This window comes from Leptopilina heterotoma, unplaced genomic scaffold (genome assembly GCF_015476425.1).
Source record: "Leptopilina heterotoma isolate Lh14 unplaced genomic scaffold, ASM1547642v1 Lhet_116, whole genome shotgun sequence".
NCBI lineage: Eukaryota > Metazoa > Arthropoda > Insecta > Hymenoptera > Figitidae > Leptopilina > Leptopilina heterotoma.
Window position 1 is genome coordinate 1078444 of NW_025110835.1, and position 19881 is coordinate 1098324.

Sequence of the window (19881 nt, forward strand, 5' to 3'; positions counted from 1 at the left end):
TGATATAGAAATCCAAAGACAATTTTCACTTTGTACTCTCTGTCTCTCTCTTTCTATCTCTATAAAGGAATTTTTTACTTTAAGTGTTAAATTTTTTTTAAACATTTATTAGCTAAAAGAAGAAGAAATATTGAATATTTAAGATAAAAGAATATACTTCTAAACATATTTAAAAATTTTTTTTATATCTAGATTTAAAATAACTTTTTTCGTTATCTATAGGGGAGAGTGGGGCAAACCGGACCGGTGGGTAAACCGGACCCCTCTCAATATTTCCGAAATGGCGAAATTGGAAAAAGTGTTGTTTACAAATTTAAAACAACCATGTTTAGTATACCTTATTTTTTCAATCTGACAGTTTTAGCTTGCGTTTGTGCAACGAAGGGAGCAAAAGTTTTTTTTTTAGTTTTTTTCTACACTTTTACGAATTTTTTCTTAAGGAAATTCTGAGGAAATCGAGTAATGTTTCCAAATATTAGGTCTTGGGTTTTGAAGGTACACACCTCAGGAATATTTACCACCAAAAACTTTGATGAAATTGCAAAGCGTTTCTTTTTGACAAACATTTATTCTCGAAATGGGCCTGTGGGGCAAACCGGACCGTTTTCGGTGGGGCAAACCGGCCATAGGATATTTCCATTCAATTAAAGTTTCATAAAAATTATTTTTAAATAAAATGTTTCTTTCATTAAAATATTTACTTGCAATGAAAAATAATTGTCTTACAATGAGAATTGGACCCTTAAATATTGTTTCTCTGATAATGACAAACGTTTTTATTTTTTTATTAAAAAAAATATTTATTTAAATAAAATTAAATCTCTTATTTTTATTTTCATTACTACAACCATTGGTTACATGATTCTTTATGTTTTTTATTATTGTAGATTATGTAAATGCAATATTATAAATAAAAAACCAACCGGTCCGGTTTGTCCATGGGGGGGTCCGGTTAACCCCAGGGGGTGGGGCAAACCGGATCGTTTGCAAAATTTTTTAAAGTTAACACATTAACTGAACAATAAAAGATGAAGTATAGGTGTCTCTGGGAAAAAGTTGCGCAATTAAATGATCTTTCAAACAAGCCATCGAAAAATGAAATCGGTTGATTCGTTTAGTCACAAGAGTCAAAAAACCGTTAGGGGGCCCGGTTTACCCCACTCTCCCCTACTGTTGGAAAAATTTTAATTCTCCTTCGATAATAAAATAGTATAGATGAGTTATCACAGATCAGGGAAATCAGGAAAATGTCAGGGAATTTTATCAAATGTATCGAAAATGCATCAAATTTCTACAATTTCTACTACTATTTTTGTATCTTGAAAATGCCATATACATATTCTCTATTAAAACATTTGAAAATTCTGTAAATATTTTTAATATTCAAATTGTTAATTCATAAAATTATTCTAATTTCTTTTGTAAGATTTGATGATCCTAAAGTTCTGAACGTCCAAATGAACGAAATTTATTTATTTCTTCTTCAAATTCAATTTTTATTACAATAATTTCCAGTCACTATCAAAAAAATTAATTTTTAAAGCTTTTAAACGTAGAATTTAAGTTTTAAATTTTTATTAAAATCAGTAATTTATTTAATTTGACACCCCTTGATGTTTATTTTTATCATCTCTCTAAATTTGAACTATACATACAATTTTAATAAAATTATACAAAAGATTTTTGATAAAATTCTTCGCAAATATTCAATTTATTTATAAGTAATAAAATTTTCACAGGAATTGAATTATTTTAATTAATTCATAAAATTTTTCAAAAAAAATCAATTTAAAAACTTTTTATAAAATTCTACCACAAGAATTTCATTTATTTTCACAATAACATTTTTCACGAAAATTCAATTATTTATAAAACTTTAAATACAATTTCAGGCAAGAATACAATTATTTTCGCATAAATAATAGAATGCTTCTGAAGAATTCAATTATCTTTTTATTTTTAAAAATTTTAATACAATTCTTCACAATAATTTAATTATTTAAAATATTCTTAGCAATAATTCAATTATTTTCATAAATAATGAAATTCATCTGAGAAATTCAATTATTTTTTAAAAAATTGATAAAATCTTTATAAACATCAAATTTTGTGAATTATTCAATTGTTCATTATAATTATCATTTATTTTTGTATTTAATTAGTTGAATTTCAGTTGAACTTTCTAATAAGAATTGATTTAAAAACTAATTTCAGTTGAAATTTTAGATAATAATTGAATGTTAAAAGCGTTATGGTACGAATTTTTTTTTAGCAATAACTAAATTTTAAAAGATTATTAAATTGAAATGGTTAAAAATTTTAATTGTTGTTATAAGATTTAGTTAATAAAATTTTCCTATACAATTCAATTATTTTCAATACAATTCTTCTTAAGAATTCAATTATTTTCACAGATAATACATTCTTTTATGGGAATTCAATTATTTAAAAAAATTTGAATAAAATTCTCCGCTAGAAATCAATTAATTATTTTCATAAATAATAAAATTATTCTTGAGAATTCAATTATTTAAAAAAATTTTGATAAAATATTTTATAAATTTGAAAAATTATAATAAAATTGGTCATAGAATAGAATTATTTTCGTAAAATACAACATTCTTCCTAGGAATACAATTATTGTCAAAAATGATTGTACAAATTTTCGAAACAATTCAATTATTTTCGTAAAAAATAAAAATTCTTCGAAGCAATTCAATTATTTAAGAAATTTTAATAAAATTTTTTTCAAGAATTCAATTGTTTTCAAAAATAAATTTTTTTTCAGGAATTCAATTATTTAAAAAAAATTTAATAAAATTCTTCGCCAGGTTTCAATTATTTTCAATATTTTAATGAAATTTAATTAAAATTATTTTTAGAATGTTTTAAAAAATTCTGAAAACTTGCATTATTTAAAAAAAATTGAATAAAACTCTTCACATGAAGTTAATTATTTTCATAAATAATAATATTTTTCTCCGGAATTCAATTATTTTTACAAATAAAATTTTCCAGAGGAATTCAATTTTTAAAAAAAAAATTTTAATAAAATTCGTTGCAAGAATTCAATTATTTTCATAAATAACAAAACTTATCGCAGAATTTCAATTATTTTTTATACAAATTTAAATAAAATGATAGATACTTGTATTTGTTTTAACAATTTTTTTTAAATTCGCCGAAAGAATTCAATTATTATTAAAAATTTTGATAAAATTCTTCATAAAAATAAAAATTCATTTTCAAGAAATAAGCAATTATTGAATAAATTATTTTTTTTTGTATTTCAATAATTGAATTCTCAGGAAATTTTCAAACAAAGATTGATTAATAAATAAATTTGACTTAAAATTTAAAATTATAATTGAATATTAAAAGCATTATAGCGTGAATTTTTAGAAATAATTGAATTTTAAAAAGGGTTAAAATTAAAATCTTTGAAAATTTGAATTTATAGTTACAATATTCTTATGATATTAAACAATGATTTTATCACTCTGTCATCTTAAATTTATTATGAAACATGAGGATATCGATAACTCCGAGTCGAAGACTCGGAGTGGTCGATTTCGTCATGTTTTATAATAATATTCTCATAAGTTATTGAATTTGAGAATCTTAATTCCTATATAAAAATAATAATTATTAAATATTTATTTAAAAAAGGAGTTATTGATGTTCTTCAGAGTCATGGAAAAATTGAAAATTTTGTCTGAAAATCAGGGAAAAACAAAGTTAAAATTTTGTGGCAACCCTGATTAAGTAAGTTTTACTAATAGATTAGTAGTTACTATTTATAAGTAAAATTTACTAATTCAAAAGCAAAAGATGAGTCACTAATTCAAATTCAAAGAGATCAGAATTAGGAAAAAAGTGAAATTTCTGCCTGGAATTCAGGGAAAAATGAAAATGAAATTTTTTGCGGCAACTCTGCGCGTATATAATATAAAATGATATTGCATTGAAAAAAATTTTATTGATGAAAGTGAATATAGAGAAGTTTTTGTTGTTACCATGTATTGGGAGTGAGTAGTTAAAGTTCGATTGAATGGATATCAGAGTTCCTGAATTGTGACCGCAGAAACCGGCAACACGGTACCGGCTGACACAAATTTGATTTCCATTGGACCCGGCGGACTTCTTTTCTATCGACGCAAGTTTTGCGTGGCACCACGTGTGCCACGTTAAATAAATGTAAAATAAATTCTATTCTTTTATATCAATAGGAGACAGTGTCAAAATGAAAGGGTATTTTTATAACATTAAGATGTAGAACGGTATAAAAAATAGTAAATTTGAATATTCACCTGTTGAAAAAAATTGGTTCAAATAAAATTCCATTTGATTCAGGCACAATATTTATTTCACAATAGACAAGTAATCGATTATTTGAATCAAAGAAATTTTTTTCGTCAGTATAAAAATAAAATTGAAGCTGACATCCAGTTATTTTTTTAAAATTTGATGTTGGTTGTAACCAAAAAAATATTTAATTTTAAAACTTCATTTCCGAAAAATTAAGTGGGTGATGATAGCTGGGTGGCAGTTTTAGCTTGATATAGTGTAAAATACGCTGAAATACAAGTTTACAATATAAATTTAAAAATATACATTTTCGTAGAGAAAAATTTAACGAAGTAACACTTGTAAAAAGGGAATATTTAAAATGCTTAAATTGCTAAATTATTTTTTGAGTAAATATATGAAAAAGGCCTCTTGTAATTTTGTGAAATCAACGATGTGAGATATCCAACTGAAGTAATACAGAATTCCCGAGAAATTATTGTTGAAAAGTGCACAGTCAGAAAATCCGTCTAATTTTCCATTAACAATTAAACAAGATCCATTGTTACACGCAGGATGTTCAAAATCTGTTTGAATTGTTTCTTTCGTAAACTCCCAAATAACCATAGGTTTGCGAAAAACATTAGAAGATTTAATAATTTTGGTCTTATTTTCAAGCTATGGAAAAATACACGTAATAAAGAATTTTTATATTTCAATTGAAAATTGAAAAAAATCATTCAAATTATTATTCAAGGAAATTGATAAATTTTAATGAAAGGAGTTAAAATTAATCTCTTTTTATTACACTGGAAAAAAATGTATTTCACTCAAATAGGTAACCGATTACTTGTCTTTTTTCAAATAAATATTTACTTGAATCGAATAATTTTTATACAAATCAAATTGCCTTTGAAATTTGAACCAATAAATTCTATATTTGAAGGAAATACCATTTAATTGATTTGAATCAAATAATTTTATTTAAATTTAAAAAAACTTCATTTGATTCAAATAAAGTTTTTTTCAGTGTAATTATTTTTTAAAATAATTTAAATTTACAGAAATTTAATTATTTTCAAAAGTGATGAACTTCTTTGCATAAATTCAATTATGTTCAAAAATGTTTTATAATCTTTCTTCAAAATTTCAATTATCTTTATAAATAATATAAAATTCTTCTTCGAGATTCAATTATTTTGAAAAATTTTAATAAAATACTTGGCAAAATTTCAATTATTTTCAAAAATTTTCCTCATTTCAATTATTTTTCATATCTACTATTTTAATAAAATTTTCCTATACAATTCAATTATTTTCAATACAATTAATCTTAAAAATTCAATTATTTTCACAAATAATACATTTTTTTATGGGAATGCTATTATTTATAAAAATTTGAATAAATTCTTCGCTATAAATCAATTATTTTCCTAAAATACAACATTCTTTCTGGGAATACAATTATTGTCAAAAATGTTTGTAAAAATTTTCGAAACAATTCAATTATTTTCGTAAAAAAATAAAAATTCTCTGAAGCAATCCAATTATTTAAGGAATTTTAATAAAATTATTTTCAAGAATTCAATTCTTTTTGAGAATAAACATTTTCACAGGAATTCAGTTACTTAAAAAAAAATTTTTTTTAAATTCCTTGTCAGAATCCAATTATTTTCAATTTTCTTATGAAATTTCTAGATGTAATTTAATTAAAATTATTTTTAAAAAGTTTTATAAAATTTTGAAAAATTCAATTATTTAAAAAAATTTGCATAAAATTGTTCACAAGAAATTAATTATTTTCATAAAGAATAATATTTTTCTCCGGAATTCAATTATGTTTACCAATAAAATTTTTCACGGGAATTAAATTCTTTAAAAAATTTTTTAATAAAATTCGTTGCGAAAATTCAATTATTCTCATAAATAACAAAACTTATCGCAGAATTTCAATTATTTTTTATACAATTTTAAATAAAGTTATAGAAAATTTCATTTATTTTAACCTTTTTTTTTAAATTCGCCAAAAGAATTCAATTATTATTGAAAATTTTCATAAAAATTCAATTTTAAGAAATATGCAATTATTGAATAAATTATTTTTGTATTTAAATAATTGAATTCTCAGGAAATTTTCTAATAAAAATTGAATAAAAAATGAATTTCACTTAAAATTTTAAATTATAATTAAATATTATAGAAAAACAAAATTAAAATTTTGTGCCAACCCTGACTATGTATTTACTTTACAAAATATACATATACATATGATGATTAATATTATAATAATATATTTATTTAATTTTTGTAATTAAAAATTATGCATGAAGAACAATTTTTACTAATCTTTACTTATTTTTAGTTTTCAGTTAATGCGGAGAGGAGAGCGTCGTAACATCAGCTGCAAACAACAATAAAGGTTAGTTTATTAGTTTCATTTTCCTTACATTACTGCGCCAAAATCACAAGGTATGACGTTTACATAAATTATATATTTTATATTATAATTTACTTAGGGTAAGTCCGGGGGAGATGGCCATATGGGAGAGATGGCCAGTTCGAATATTTAACAGAATTTGTAAAGAAATATCACTTTTTATGGGTTATTCTTCAACCTTTTGTGATTAATAATAAATCTAAACAATAATTTGATGAAAAATAATGAAGCTGTAAGTGTAATCCTTGTTTATTTTTTTGGCATGGGTCCAAAATAATTTGAAAATTTCAGATTTCTTGTTGCTATATTGTTATTTGTTAACATAATTTTTAAATTTAAGTTTTATTGAGTAGTGTATAACCCACGCTTCGATATAAACGAAAAATGAAAGGAAAAATTATTTTATTTATTTAATATTTTGATGTTTACTTTTATCATGAATTTTTGGGTAAGATGGCCATTAATGACTTTTATTTAAAATTTTTTTATGTTAATGTTAGATACTTGAGAAATATTAAAGAAAAGCAAATTAAAAATGTCTGAGAACAAAATAATTGATCTAATTGACACCAGAGATGGAGATTTATTTGTAGGTTGTGCTAAAAGTTACAACCGAACGACATTAATTGAAGATTGAATTCAATGCAGAATTTGACACTTGTGGCTACATAAAAACTGCTCTGAACCCCATGAAAAATTTTCAAAATGCGACCAGAAAAAGAGGAAAGTGATGTGAACGATTAAAAATTAAATTTAAGATAAAAGCCAAAAATTATAGGTAGTAGCCATCTCACCCGGACATTCCAGAGAAATGGCCAAATGCACTTTTTCGAAAATGTAAATTTTAAGATTGTTGCAATGAAAATATTTTATTTTATGTTTCTTTATTTTCAAGTTAAGTGTTCAATGTTTAATTATCAATAAAAGTTTAGACAAAAAAAGCTTTTTTATAAATTTTACACTACTTTAAAAAAACTATGGCCATCTCCCCCGGACTTACCCTAATTTATTTTAAAATAGCAAGATTGATTAAAATGAATACTTTTAGACAAATAATATTTTTTATTATTTAAAAATCGTTTCGAAATCATAAAGAGTTAAGTGAAGATTGTAATACAATTAAAACAATAAAATATATAGTGAATTACAGTATACACTGTAAAAAATTTAGGGAGTTAACGGTCACTGGAGTTGGGAGTGAAATTTTTCGAGTTAAAAATCAACTCCAAAAGGGAGTTGATTCTTATTTTTACTGCGTAAATTTTAACACCCTTCATCCAACTCTCTTTGCTTTAACTGCCAAATGGGTGCGACTTTTCTAGAATCCCCCGGGTAGTTAAAATTTAATTCCCTTTTTTTACAGTGTAAGAAGAATCGAGAAATTAACAAAAGTAGTGAAAAATAACAAAACAATTTTATTCGCGGTTATGAACTTTATTAATTTTTTAGTTGACGTTACTAATGCAATTACTAACTTTTTTCTAAATGAATTATTTATTTTTATATCACGTTTTGACTAATTTTTGGTTAAAAACTACTAATTGGTAGTAGAAAATTAATAATTAATTTTATTATTATTATTATTCATAAATTGTTAAGACTATTATTTCAAAGAGTAATTTTACTTAACAAATAACTTAACAAATAACTTAGAGGTTTCCATTACCAATTAATAGTTTTTGACTAAGAATTAATCAAAACGTTTAGTAACTCATATAATAGTGAAACAATATGTCCTATTTCATTAATTAAAAGTAACTAATTCAGATTTAAAGTGATAGAATAGATCTCTTTAAAATATAAACATTTTTTTTTATCTTTTAACAATTTCAAACATTGATCGATACTAAATTAAATATTTTATTTTTTAATATTACTCAATTTGTTCCCTCTCTGCTCGTTGAATTAAGAAACCAAACTAGAAAAATTTACCAAAAAAAGAAAAGAAGAAATATCTCAAGTCATTCAAATTTTAATCAACTGTCACCACCGTAATATTTATTCCATTTCCGATTATTACCTCTATTAAGTTCCATTCATCCGAGAAGAGATTTAAATTAACTTTTTTTTCTTCTCATTTTTTTTAAACGCCATCATGCGACTTCCTAGAAAAGTAAAAAAAAAAGAATCACCTCTCTCCATCAGACAATACGCCCTTCCTCAACTCTCTAGTTCGAAATGAACGACCGAAGGAAATTCTTAGGCCAAGAATCAGTATGTTATAGTGACAGTAATTGCGCGAGTTGGCGGCAGGCGACACGCGATTCGTTTGTCTAAAATGAGGAAAGCGGGGTAAAAAAAAAGAAAAAGAAGAAGAAGAAGAAGGAAATGCATCGTGGCACGAGGGTGTTGAAATTGCCTTGGAGGGACGGAACCCCCTTTTTTCCATCCCCCCACCCCACTTCCCCCGGATTCATCGTGCTAGTGATAGAAGTTGAAGAATCAGAATACCAAAGAAGAGACACGAATGGATGAAAGACATGACTATGGGAAAAGACAGAAATTCGTCAGAAAGGAAGCCAACTTCTCAGAAAAGTCAACTCCTCCCGCATTCCCTCAACTCTCTTGTCAAGCCCTTTCAACTTGAGGAAGGGGGTTGGGGGGTGGATTCCTGGTGCACTGTGGGGGGAGGGGGGTGTTGTAGATGCGACAGTTCTCTTCTCTCCTCTCTTTCTCTCGTTCTCTTCATTCTTTCGTCTTTTCCTTCTTTTTTTCCTTTCACTTTTTCTCTTCTTTCTTCCCCTTCTCTCTTTCTTTTTCTTTTTCGCCTTTTTCTTCCTATTTTCACCTTTTCTCTTTCCTTCTATTTTTATTTTCTCCTTCTGTTTTTCTTTTCTTTTACCATTTTCTCTTCTTCTTCTTTTTTCTCATTACTCTTTCTCTTCTCTTTTTTCTCTTTGCATTCTATTTTTCTTTTCTCCTTGTTTTTCTCTTCTCTTTTCCCTTTTTTCTCCCCCCTCACTTTTCTTCTTCTTTCGTCTCCTTCATTCCTTCTCTCTTCCTCTTCCTCTTCTCTTCTTTTCTTCACACTTTCCCTTTTTTCTTTTCCCCTTCTTATTTTCTTCCCTTTTCGAATTTTCTCTTCCTCTTCTCTCTTCTCTTTCTTTTTACTATTACTATTCAAAATGTCTCTGTGAGTAAGAGAAAGAAAGAAATATATTTTCTCCTTCCATTCAAGAGAGAGAAACATATTCTTTTTCTTTCTAGAGAAAGAGTGTAGGAGAGAAGGAGTACAGGAGGAGATAAAAGGATAAAATAGAGGATTATGAGTATAGGATAGAAAGAGTTTAGGAGAAAAGATTTTCGGCAGCAAAAAGTAGATAAAAAAAAATTAAAAGAAAGAAGAAGGATAAAATATTTAAGGATGCAAAAAGTATAAGCAGGGTTGCCACAGGTCAGGGAATTCAGGGAAAAGTCAGGGAAAGTAAAATTGGTCAGGGAAATCAGGGAAAAGTCAAGGATTTTTATTAAAAGTCCTGGAAAATATTAAATTTTTAGAATTTATAAGAAAATTCGGAATTTTTGTGTCTTTTGCTTCCTCGTAAAGGAAGCTTTGTATTAGCAAAATTTTGGATTGTCATTTTTCGACATATTTATAAATTTTTTTTTATTATGCCTAATACTTTAGTACTTTATATATGCACAGGAACTCCCTGTATAAATGTTATAAATAAATAAAAAAAATTTCGACGTATTTTGAACTCCGAAGTCCAAAAAACGGATTTTAAAAATTTGTCCCGATGTGTGTGTGTGTGTGTGTGTACTAACATTACATTTGCCTCAATATCTCAGAACAAGAAAGAGCTAAAGGCCTCAATTTTTTTTTAAATTGTAGGTCTCTCCGGGGGACATAAAATGAGAGTATTTTCAGCCCGATTCATGAAGTTTAACTATTTTTTTTTGCATTTTTCATTTTGTAAAAAAACGTTTTTTGGACGTAACTTAAAAAAATGTTAGGACACTTATAAATGTTTTTCTTTAGTTTTGTAGAGTTTTTTCACACGCATCTTTTGAGCCCTAATTGAATATTTTTCGTTCATATTAACCGGAAATATTAAACTTTAAAAAATCAAACATTTTAGAAAATAAGACTTTTTTGAAAATTTTGTTGAGAAATGTAGAAGTTTTGTTTTGTATTTAGTTTTGTAGAGTTTTTTCAGACGCATCTTTTGAGCCCCAATTGAACATTTTTCGTCCATATTAACCGGAGATATTAAACTTTTAAAAATCTAAAATTTTGAAAAATAAGACTTTTATAAAAAATTTTTTAAATTATGTAAAAGTATAACTTTAAAAAATTATTACCAACTTGAAGAGCATTAAAAAACGCTTCGATTGACCTACTTTTTAACCTGATTCGGGCAGAAATTATGAAATTATTGGTATTTGAAAAATCAAGAATTGTGGAAAATATCATTTTTTCGACAATCTTGTTTATTAACTTATGTGTAATTACTAAACTATTATTACCATCCTATAGAATATATAAAAACACATTTTTAGACCAAGATTTAATGATTTTTAACCCTTTTATAAAAAGTAATTCTTATATTTCAATTATTATTATTTTTATGAGGAAGCAAAGTGTTCATGGAATGAACACCAAAATTATAAAAATGTACAACTTGGCAGCGGTTTTTTGTTTGCCTCACAAACTATGAAATTTGCCAAGAATTCTAATACAAAACCTTAAATTTTTTCTATTTCTGACAATAGTTTCTTTTTAAATAACTTAAATCTTGAACAACTATCATAAAGTTAATACTTATAAATTATTTAGTGAATAATTTTTACAATCTGCATAAATACAAGATTAATAGAAGAATTTTTGTTAAAAATACTAAAAAAAATTGAATTTTGAAAAAGTTACAAATGATTCTATAGAAATTCAATTATTTTCAAAAGTTATAAAAAATTCTTCGCAGAATTTCAATTATGTTCAAAAATTAAAAAAAAAATTCAATTATCTTTATAAATAATAAAATTCTTCTTCAAAATTAAATTATTTTTAAAAATTTTAATAAAATTCTTGTCAAAATTTCACAGGAATTCAATTATTTGCAAAATTTTTAATAAATTTCTCCGAAATAATTCAATTATTTTCACAAATATTAAAACTCATCGCAGGATTTTAATTACTTTTTGATACAATTTTAATCGAATTCTTCAAAAAATGTATTTATTCTTAAAATTTTTATTAAAATTTGTCAAAAGAATTCAATTATTTTAAAATTTGTTGATAAAATTCTTTATGAGAATTCAATTTTAACAAACATGTTCAATTATTCGATAAATTATTTATTTTTTAATTTAAATAAATGAATTCTTTTAGAATTTTCTAATAAAAATTGATTTAAAAATGAATTACTGAATAATTGATTTATTATTTATAAAAATAATTGAATTCTTGCAACGAATTTTATTACATTTTTTTTTAAATAATTGAATTCTTGCGAAGGATTTTATTAGGATTTTTGTAAATAATTAACTTCTTTTTGAAAAATTTTATGGTAGGTAATTTAAATTATCACAAAACATGAAGAAGGCCATCACTCCGAGTATACCTAATAATTAAATATTCAATTAGAAAAGAAGTTGTTGTATCTAATAATTTTTAGAGTGAATCAGAATATTCTTTAGGGTCAGGGAAAGAGTGAAAATTTTGTCTGGAAATCAAGGAAAGTCAGGGAAAAATATAATAAAATATTTGTAGCAATCCTGATAAGGGGAAAAGATTATAGCAGAGAAGGAGTGAAGGATTGAAAGAGTGTAGGAGAATAAGAATGTAAGAGAAAAAAGTTGGAAGAAAAGAGTTTAGGATATAAAAATGATAAATATAATGGTAAAGAGTGTGGGACAAAATAGTTTGGAATACAAAAAGTTTTAAGTGAAAAAAATTATAAGAAAGAAGGAGTAAAGGATAGAACGAATCAAGGAGAAGAGACAAGAACATACAAGGAGAATGTAGGAGACAATTTTTGTGGGGGAGAAAGAATGTAGGAGAAAAGAATTCAGGATATAAAAAGTATAGCAGAAACACATTATAGAAACGGAGTAAAAGATAGAAAAAGTATAGGACAAAAGGAGTATAGGATAGAAAAGTGTATAGGGGAGAAAAGAAGTTGGAATATAAAAAGTATAAGAGAAAAATTTATAGAACAGATAGAAACCGTATAGGAAAAAAGAAGTATAAAAGAGAAAGAGTTTAGGAGAAAAGGAGTACAAGGGAATAAGAGTGTAGGAGAAAAGAAGTTCAAGATAATAAGAGTACAGGAAAATAAGAGTGTAGGAGCAAAGGATCACAAGGGAATAAAATTGTAGGAGAAAAGAAGTTCAAGAGAATAAGAGTGTAGGAGGAAAGAAGTTCAAGATAATAAGAGTGTAGGAGCAAAGGATCACAAGGAAATAAAATTGTAGGAGAAAAGAAGTTCAAGAAATTAAGAGTGTAGGAGAAAAGAAGATCAAGAGATTCAGAGTGTAGGAGAACAGGAGCACAAGGGAATAAAATTGTTGGAGAAAAGAAGTTCAAGAGAATAAAAGTGTAGGAGAAAAGGAGCACAAGGGAATAAAAGTGTAGGAGAAAAGAAGTTCAAGGTAATAAGAGTACATGAGAATAAGAGTGTAGGAGAAAAGGATCACAAGGGAATAAAATTGTAGAAGAAAAGAAGTTCAAGAAATTAAGAGTGTAGGAGAAAAGAAGATCAAGAGATTTAGAGTGTAGGAGAACAGGAGCACAAGGGAATAAAATTGTTGGAGAAAAGAAGTTCAAGAGAATAAAAGTGTAGGAGAAAAAGAGCACAAGGGAATAAAAGTGTAGGAGAAAAGAAGTTCAAGACAATAAGAGTGTAGGAGAAAAGAAGTTCAAGGTAATAAGAGTACAGGAGAATAAGAGTGTAGGAGAAAAGAAGTTCAAGATAAGAAGAGTGTAGGAGCAAAGGATCACAAGGGAATAAAATTGTAAGAGAAAAGAAGTAAAATAGAATAAGAGTGTAGGAGAAAAGAAGTTCAAGAGATTAAGAGTGTAGGAGAACATGAGCACAAGGGAATAAAATTGTTGGAGAAAAGAAGTTCAAGAGAATAAAAGTGTAAGAGAAAAGGAGCACAAGGGAATAAAAGTGTAGGAGAAAAGGAGTATAGTTGGAAAAGTGTATAGGAGAAAGAGGCTACAGGAGAGAAAAAGAGTACATAAGATAGAATGAAACAGCAGCACTCGTGTGTCTCAGATGGAAATGAGTTGAAGCGAGAAAGAGAAGGGGAGAGGCACATGGCAAAGGAGGGGGGGGATTTGATATGCCCCGCCTTCATCGGCGCCAAACAGTTCTCCTCGTCGCTGCTGGCTTGGTTCTGCCACACATACATAGACACGCACGCTCACTGTCTCCCACCTGAGCAGCAGTAGAGCTTTACCACCCTCGTTCTCCTCTGTTGCACCCCTTCTCACTCTCTCTCTCTGCAAGCTCACGGTAACTCCTAACCCCCCGCAAACAAATCGATCGTCCCCACGGCGCCACCGGCGCCTCGGAAACACCGCCAGCGTTCTCCCTCAGTCTGAACTCGGGTTCACTCAGTCCACGACCGTTTGCCACGAGACTTCGAGCTCGCACACTAACACACACGTTCTTTTTCTCTTCCTTCCTTTCTCTCTCTCTCTCTCTGTCCCTCTGTCTCCGTCACAGAGCCAACAGACCAGCGGTCAGCCGAGCATAAAGACGCGGGAGAGAGAGGAGAAGACGACACATCAAAAGTAACGAGGAAATTTTTGAAAAAAAGAAAAAAAATACTCTATCGCAGCTTTTAACCGGTTTTCGTCACTTGCTTGCCGTTGTGAGATTTCATCGCACTTTTTGATCACCAGGTGAGTGAATGACTTAATATTTCACTGTTGGTAGAAAATTTTTGTTTTCTCTAAATGTTGAATTTTTATTTTTTGAGCGAAACCCTGATTTTATTCAGGGTTTTAGATGGAAAAAAAACCAAGGCCGGGTGAGTTTTGTTTTCTTCCCTGTTACGATATATACACAAACTCCACGCGAAGGTTAGTTTCCCGCAGGTTTCATCGATCTCGTCGAGTCTCTCCTCACGCTCAGGTGCACCAGCAACGTAGTTTTCACGAGGTCAAAGGTCGCGTGACGTTTGGATTAGGCGTAATTCATTTAAGTTTTGAATTTGGAGAATGTGTGTGACGTCGTTGCACCACTCACGCATCGGTTACCAACGTGCTTTTGCTATTGGAGTAGGGTGCGTGTGTATGTGTGCAAGTGTATGTGTGTGTGTGTGTGAGTGTGTATGGAGAAGCATACTCAATTCAGCTGGAAAGTCTTGCACGCTTCAATCACCCTACCCTAAAAGAAAATGTGTCATCAATATATAGGGAAAAGTCGGAGGGAAAAGTATATTTTTGAATCCTGAAAGTTTCAGACTCTGCAGGGAATCATTATTTTTTTGGAGGGAGGTTACGTCATTCAGGGGGTTGCAGGTCGTAAGCTTCTACTTAGGTTATGTTGTGATATGTAGTGACTGACAAATTATTCTCTCGAAATGGTATTTAGTAATTTTTTTTCGTCGCCTTTTTCATTGTCATTTTTCATGTTTCTTTCCTTGGTATTTTTCCAGTTTTTCTTTTTGTTCTTATTTTTTTCTGTTTTCTGCAGGCTCTTTTCTTCGGTTTTTTAAATTTTCATTTCTTCTGTTTTCTAGATGCTCATTTCTTCTGTTTTTTGTAAATTCTCATTTCTTTTATTTTCTACTTTTTCACTTTTTTTTTTATTTTCTACATTTTCAGTCATAATGAGAAGGCATTGTGTTTGTTAGTTATTTTTCTCCTTTTCCTAATTTCTCTTAATTTTGGCTTTTCTTGAAGAGAATGTTTTGGGTTAATTTATATTTTTATTCTCTTGTTCTCCTTTTTCATGTTTAATGTTTTGTTTATTTTCTCTTCTCTTCACTGAGGGAAAAATTTTATGTTGTTGTATAAAAGTAAGTTTTAGGTTATTTTAGACAATGTTTGCTTAACGTTAATAATATTTTCAATATTTGTAAAATAATATTTTTTTGATTTAATTAATCATTTGGTTCATAATCATAAGTTTTACGTTCAAAGAAGGAATTTGTTCACTTCACAGTTTTCTAGAAAGTATCAATTCGTTGCAATTTGATATTTTTAAGTTAACAGTGACTAATTATCAGTAAAATTCTATTGATTGTTATAGCCAGAACTGAGTTATTGATAATTAGTAAAAATTTACTGTTTCAATTAGTAAAATAATCAGTATTCAATGAATTGCATAAAAAAATTACATTTATCGTCAAGTTTACTAATTTATTAGTTAATTTTAAAGGTTATGTTTGTTTTTCTTTGACAACAAAGTACATTCACTGATTGGATAAGTAATTTTGCAAAAATTAACAGATTCATTAGTTAAAAATAAATGTAAAAAAATGTAAAAAAAACCAAATCTACTGATTGAATTAGTAAAAATTCTACTAATTTATGGCTAGAGAGTAAGAAGCAAAATCTTATAGGTTATGTTTGTTATCATTTTATCTTGAATAAAGGATTCTTTTCAAGTTTGCAAAATGAAAAATAATTCCTATTGAATATTTCAAATGTAATAAAGAATTAAACAATTAGTTTGAATTGAGAGTTGACCCACTTTTTGCATTTTTTACTTGAAACATAACAAACATAACCTTTAAGATTTTGCTTTTTAGGTCGCTTTCTTCGCTACGCGTCAAATTATTATTTATTTTCTTTTCCTCATTTCCTGAATTGATAAATTGAGAACTGATTTTTTTAATTATACTGTTTAATTTGTCGTATATTTTTGTTTGTTTTTGCTTCCTCACGGAGGGAGTATTTCCTTTTTTGAAAAATGATTTCGATATTAACGGTGTTGAAAGTTTCACTTCAATATTGATGTTTCCCCCCCATTTCCAAATGTCTGACTGCATATTTTTAAATATTATTTAATGGAAATTCGGATTTGGAATAATTGATGGAAATATACTTGAATCGAATAATTGATGGGAATATGATATTGGAAATGCAGTGAATAATGTTAAAAATGGAGAGATACTCATTTAAATATATGTGTCGAATAAATGAGAATGACTTAAGAGCTTGAAAAAGATTTAATAAACTTTTTTTTCTTTTTTGGTTTCAGCTTTTAACAGAACATTTTATATTATAATGGAGTCTGAGATTTTGAAACAAAATTTTTAATGCACAGGCATATTGATTTCTCAATAACTATATACATATTATATATATTGTATAAAAGCTCTAGAAACTTTATTTCTAGATATAAATAATGAGAGCAAAAATGGAAATGAAAATGGGCTTTTTCCACTGAAATATTACATTAACAAAATTTTTCCATCTTGCGTATTAGTTTTTTTTTATATTTTATATCTAACTATAGTTTTTCTGTTTAATTTTCTATTTATAAATAATAATAACAATAATAAATTAGAGGATTTGCTCCGTAGAATAAAGTACTTAAAAAAAAAGTTTTAGGTTATGTTTGTAATTTTTGGAATGAAAATGCACAAAAAGGATTAACTTTCAATATAAATTAATGACGTTTAAGTCTTCATTATATCTAAAATAATTAATAAAAACTGAATTTAGTTTGAAATTAGATACATAAATTTTTAATTAAGGTAAACATAACACAAACATAACCTTAAAATGATTTGCTTCTTAGGTACCTTTCTTCGGAGTTCGTCACATGGGTAATAATGATGATAATAATAATAATACTAACAATGATAATAATAATATTAATAATAATAATAATAATAAAAGTAATAGTAAATAATAATAATTTAATTTATTAAATATTTCTACATAAGTCAAAACGAAAAATAAAAAAAAATTAATAATAATAATAATAATTAGAATTACAATTATAAATAATTGAGTAAAAATATTTGCATTCTTTGCAATAAAAAATTATCTTCTGTATTGTAAAATAAAAATATGAACACTGTGCATACATAAATATAGAAATAAGAGTTATAAAATTTTTTAAATGTTTGTGTTTGTCACTATATATATATATATATTCTATATAACATATAACTGAGAAAAGTTTTATTCGTTATTCAGTCATTTTTCTATATATATGGAGATGGAAAAATCAAATTGACTTAACAATAATCCAAACACAAGATTTTTTTTTGTTATCTTTCATATGCAGGGGTCAGTTAAAGGGGATGTAGTCCAAGTTCGGCAAACAAAGTATACTTTCCGCATTCTTTCAAACGTCAAAGAAACAAAATGTACTTTAATACTTGTTTCTATAGGAAAAATTACATAAAGAAATATAGGAAAAATAAAAAATTTTCCATGTATTTTAATTATTATGTTATACAAGCTCGAAATAGTGGAGAAAAATTATTCTTAAAAAAATAATATTTAATGATGAATAATATCGAATTTGAACTCAGATCGCTTTGAAAGCATTGAAAGTATTCGTTTATTATTTATTCTTTAAAAGTCGTATTTTTTAGTTGGGTACTGAATAATAATAAATATAAAAATAATATAAAATAGGAATAATAAAAATAATCAGTGGATTTCCGACTTCAAAAAAAAAGAAAAATAATAATGATATGAATATGTGATAACTTTTTTCTATTATTATTTTTTAAATAAAATTCTACAAAATTTAATGTGGGAAAAGTTTCCTTTCACCCCCCTCTCTAGAGTGCTGTCAAAAATTATTAAAATTTTCTTAAAATTACTCACGTGTGTTTTATAAAAATATAACCAGTTTAGCTTATAGTTTTCAAACTTGGAATATATTTTTTCGTTGTTTTTGTTCTGTAGACTTTTTATGGATCGTGAAAATTTAATTTTAAAAATGGAAGACGCAGCACTTCCACTGAACAAAACAGATAAAATGCCTTAGATGGAAAGCATTTTGTAAATTTAAAGATTTCACGTTCAAAAAATATGAAAATGACAATAATATAGATAAAGGAACAAATGCATCTAATATATAAATATATTAAATGCATTTGTTTCTATATATCTATTATTTTTCCTTTTTTTATATTTAAGTCGTTTTTTATTAACACTAATAAAGATATCTTTTATTATAAATAAATATTATTAATATTTAATATAATTACTTTTAATAAATCCACATTTTAGTGATATTGTAGTACATTTTTTCAAACTATTTTTTATTATGATGCTGAATTTTTATTATGATTTTTTATTATGATCCTAAAGTTTTGAACGTTCAAATAAATGAAATTTTTATTTATTTCTTCTTCAAGTTAGATTTTTTTTTCGTCAGTATCAAAAATAATTAATTATAAAGTTCCTAAAATGTAAAATTTGGGTTTTTGATTTTTATCGTAATCAGTAATTAATGAAAATGTTTTTAATAAAAAATATTTCATTTATTTTGTTTTCATTTAAAACTAACGTTCAAACAATTATGATAATATTTTTTTATTTATTTATTTATTATAAATAATTCATAACCTTCGGTTTCGAACGTAAATTAAATTATTATTGTATTGTAATTAAAGTATTATTATATTAGTCTTGAATATTATTATTATTATTATTCTTGATTATTATTTTTATTATTGTTATTCTTGTTTATTAGCATTATTACTATTGTTATAATTATTATTATTATAAATATTATTGTAATCATTATTAATATTATCATTATCGGTTTCATTATTATTATTATCACTATCATTATTATTATCATAATTAATTAGATTATTATTGATTTGTTACTATGTTAACATTTATTTCGAATTTTTGGTGTTTTTTTCTATAAAAATATTTTAGCATGAATAGTATTTTTGATTAAAGTGCGTTAAATGTTTTATCTTATTGAAGGTACTTTACTGAAATTTGAAAAGTTTCGATAGTGTCAACAGTTTGGAATACATGAATACATTTTGTCACCTAAGCACATTTTATTCATTAATTAAAGAGCCATTAGCACAATGTTAATTAATGGGTACAATATGTATTTAATAGCTACTTGTACAGATTGAACGGTAATTATTCTTTGGTTCATAATTTTGAAAACTTGAACATTTTCAGTATGAATATAATTTTTAAAAGAAAGTTCAATTCGATAAAGTGTTGTCTGCATATTTTTTGCCTCTTATTCACTCAG

General features: G+C 26.3%; 1 protein-coding gene across 3 annotated transcripts in view; it reads left to right on the forward strand.

The window, feature by feature from the left end:
* The window catches only part of LOC122509526 (complexin), a 577926-nt gene that overhangs the window by 15845 nt on the left and 542200 nt on the right, over positions 1-19881 (forward strand). For 2 of the 3 annotated variants that reach the window (XM_043623685.1, XM_043623675.1), the window contains exon 1: positions 14260-14579. The gene's annotated coding sequence lies outside the window, so the exon portion shown is untranslated. Of the gene's footprint in view, positions 1-6649; positions 6707-14259; positions 14580-19881 lie in introns of those variants that run through there. The other variant, XM_043623695.1, reaches the window with a different exon arrangement.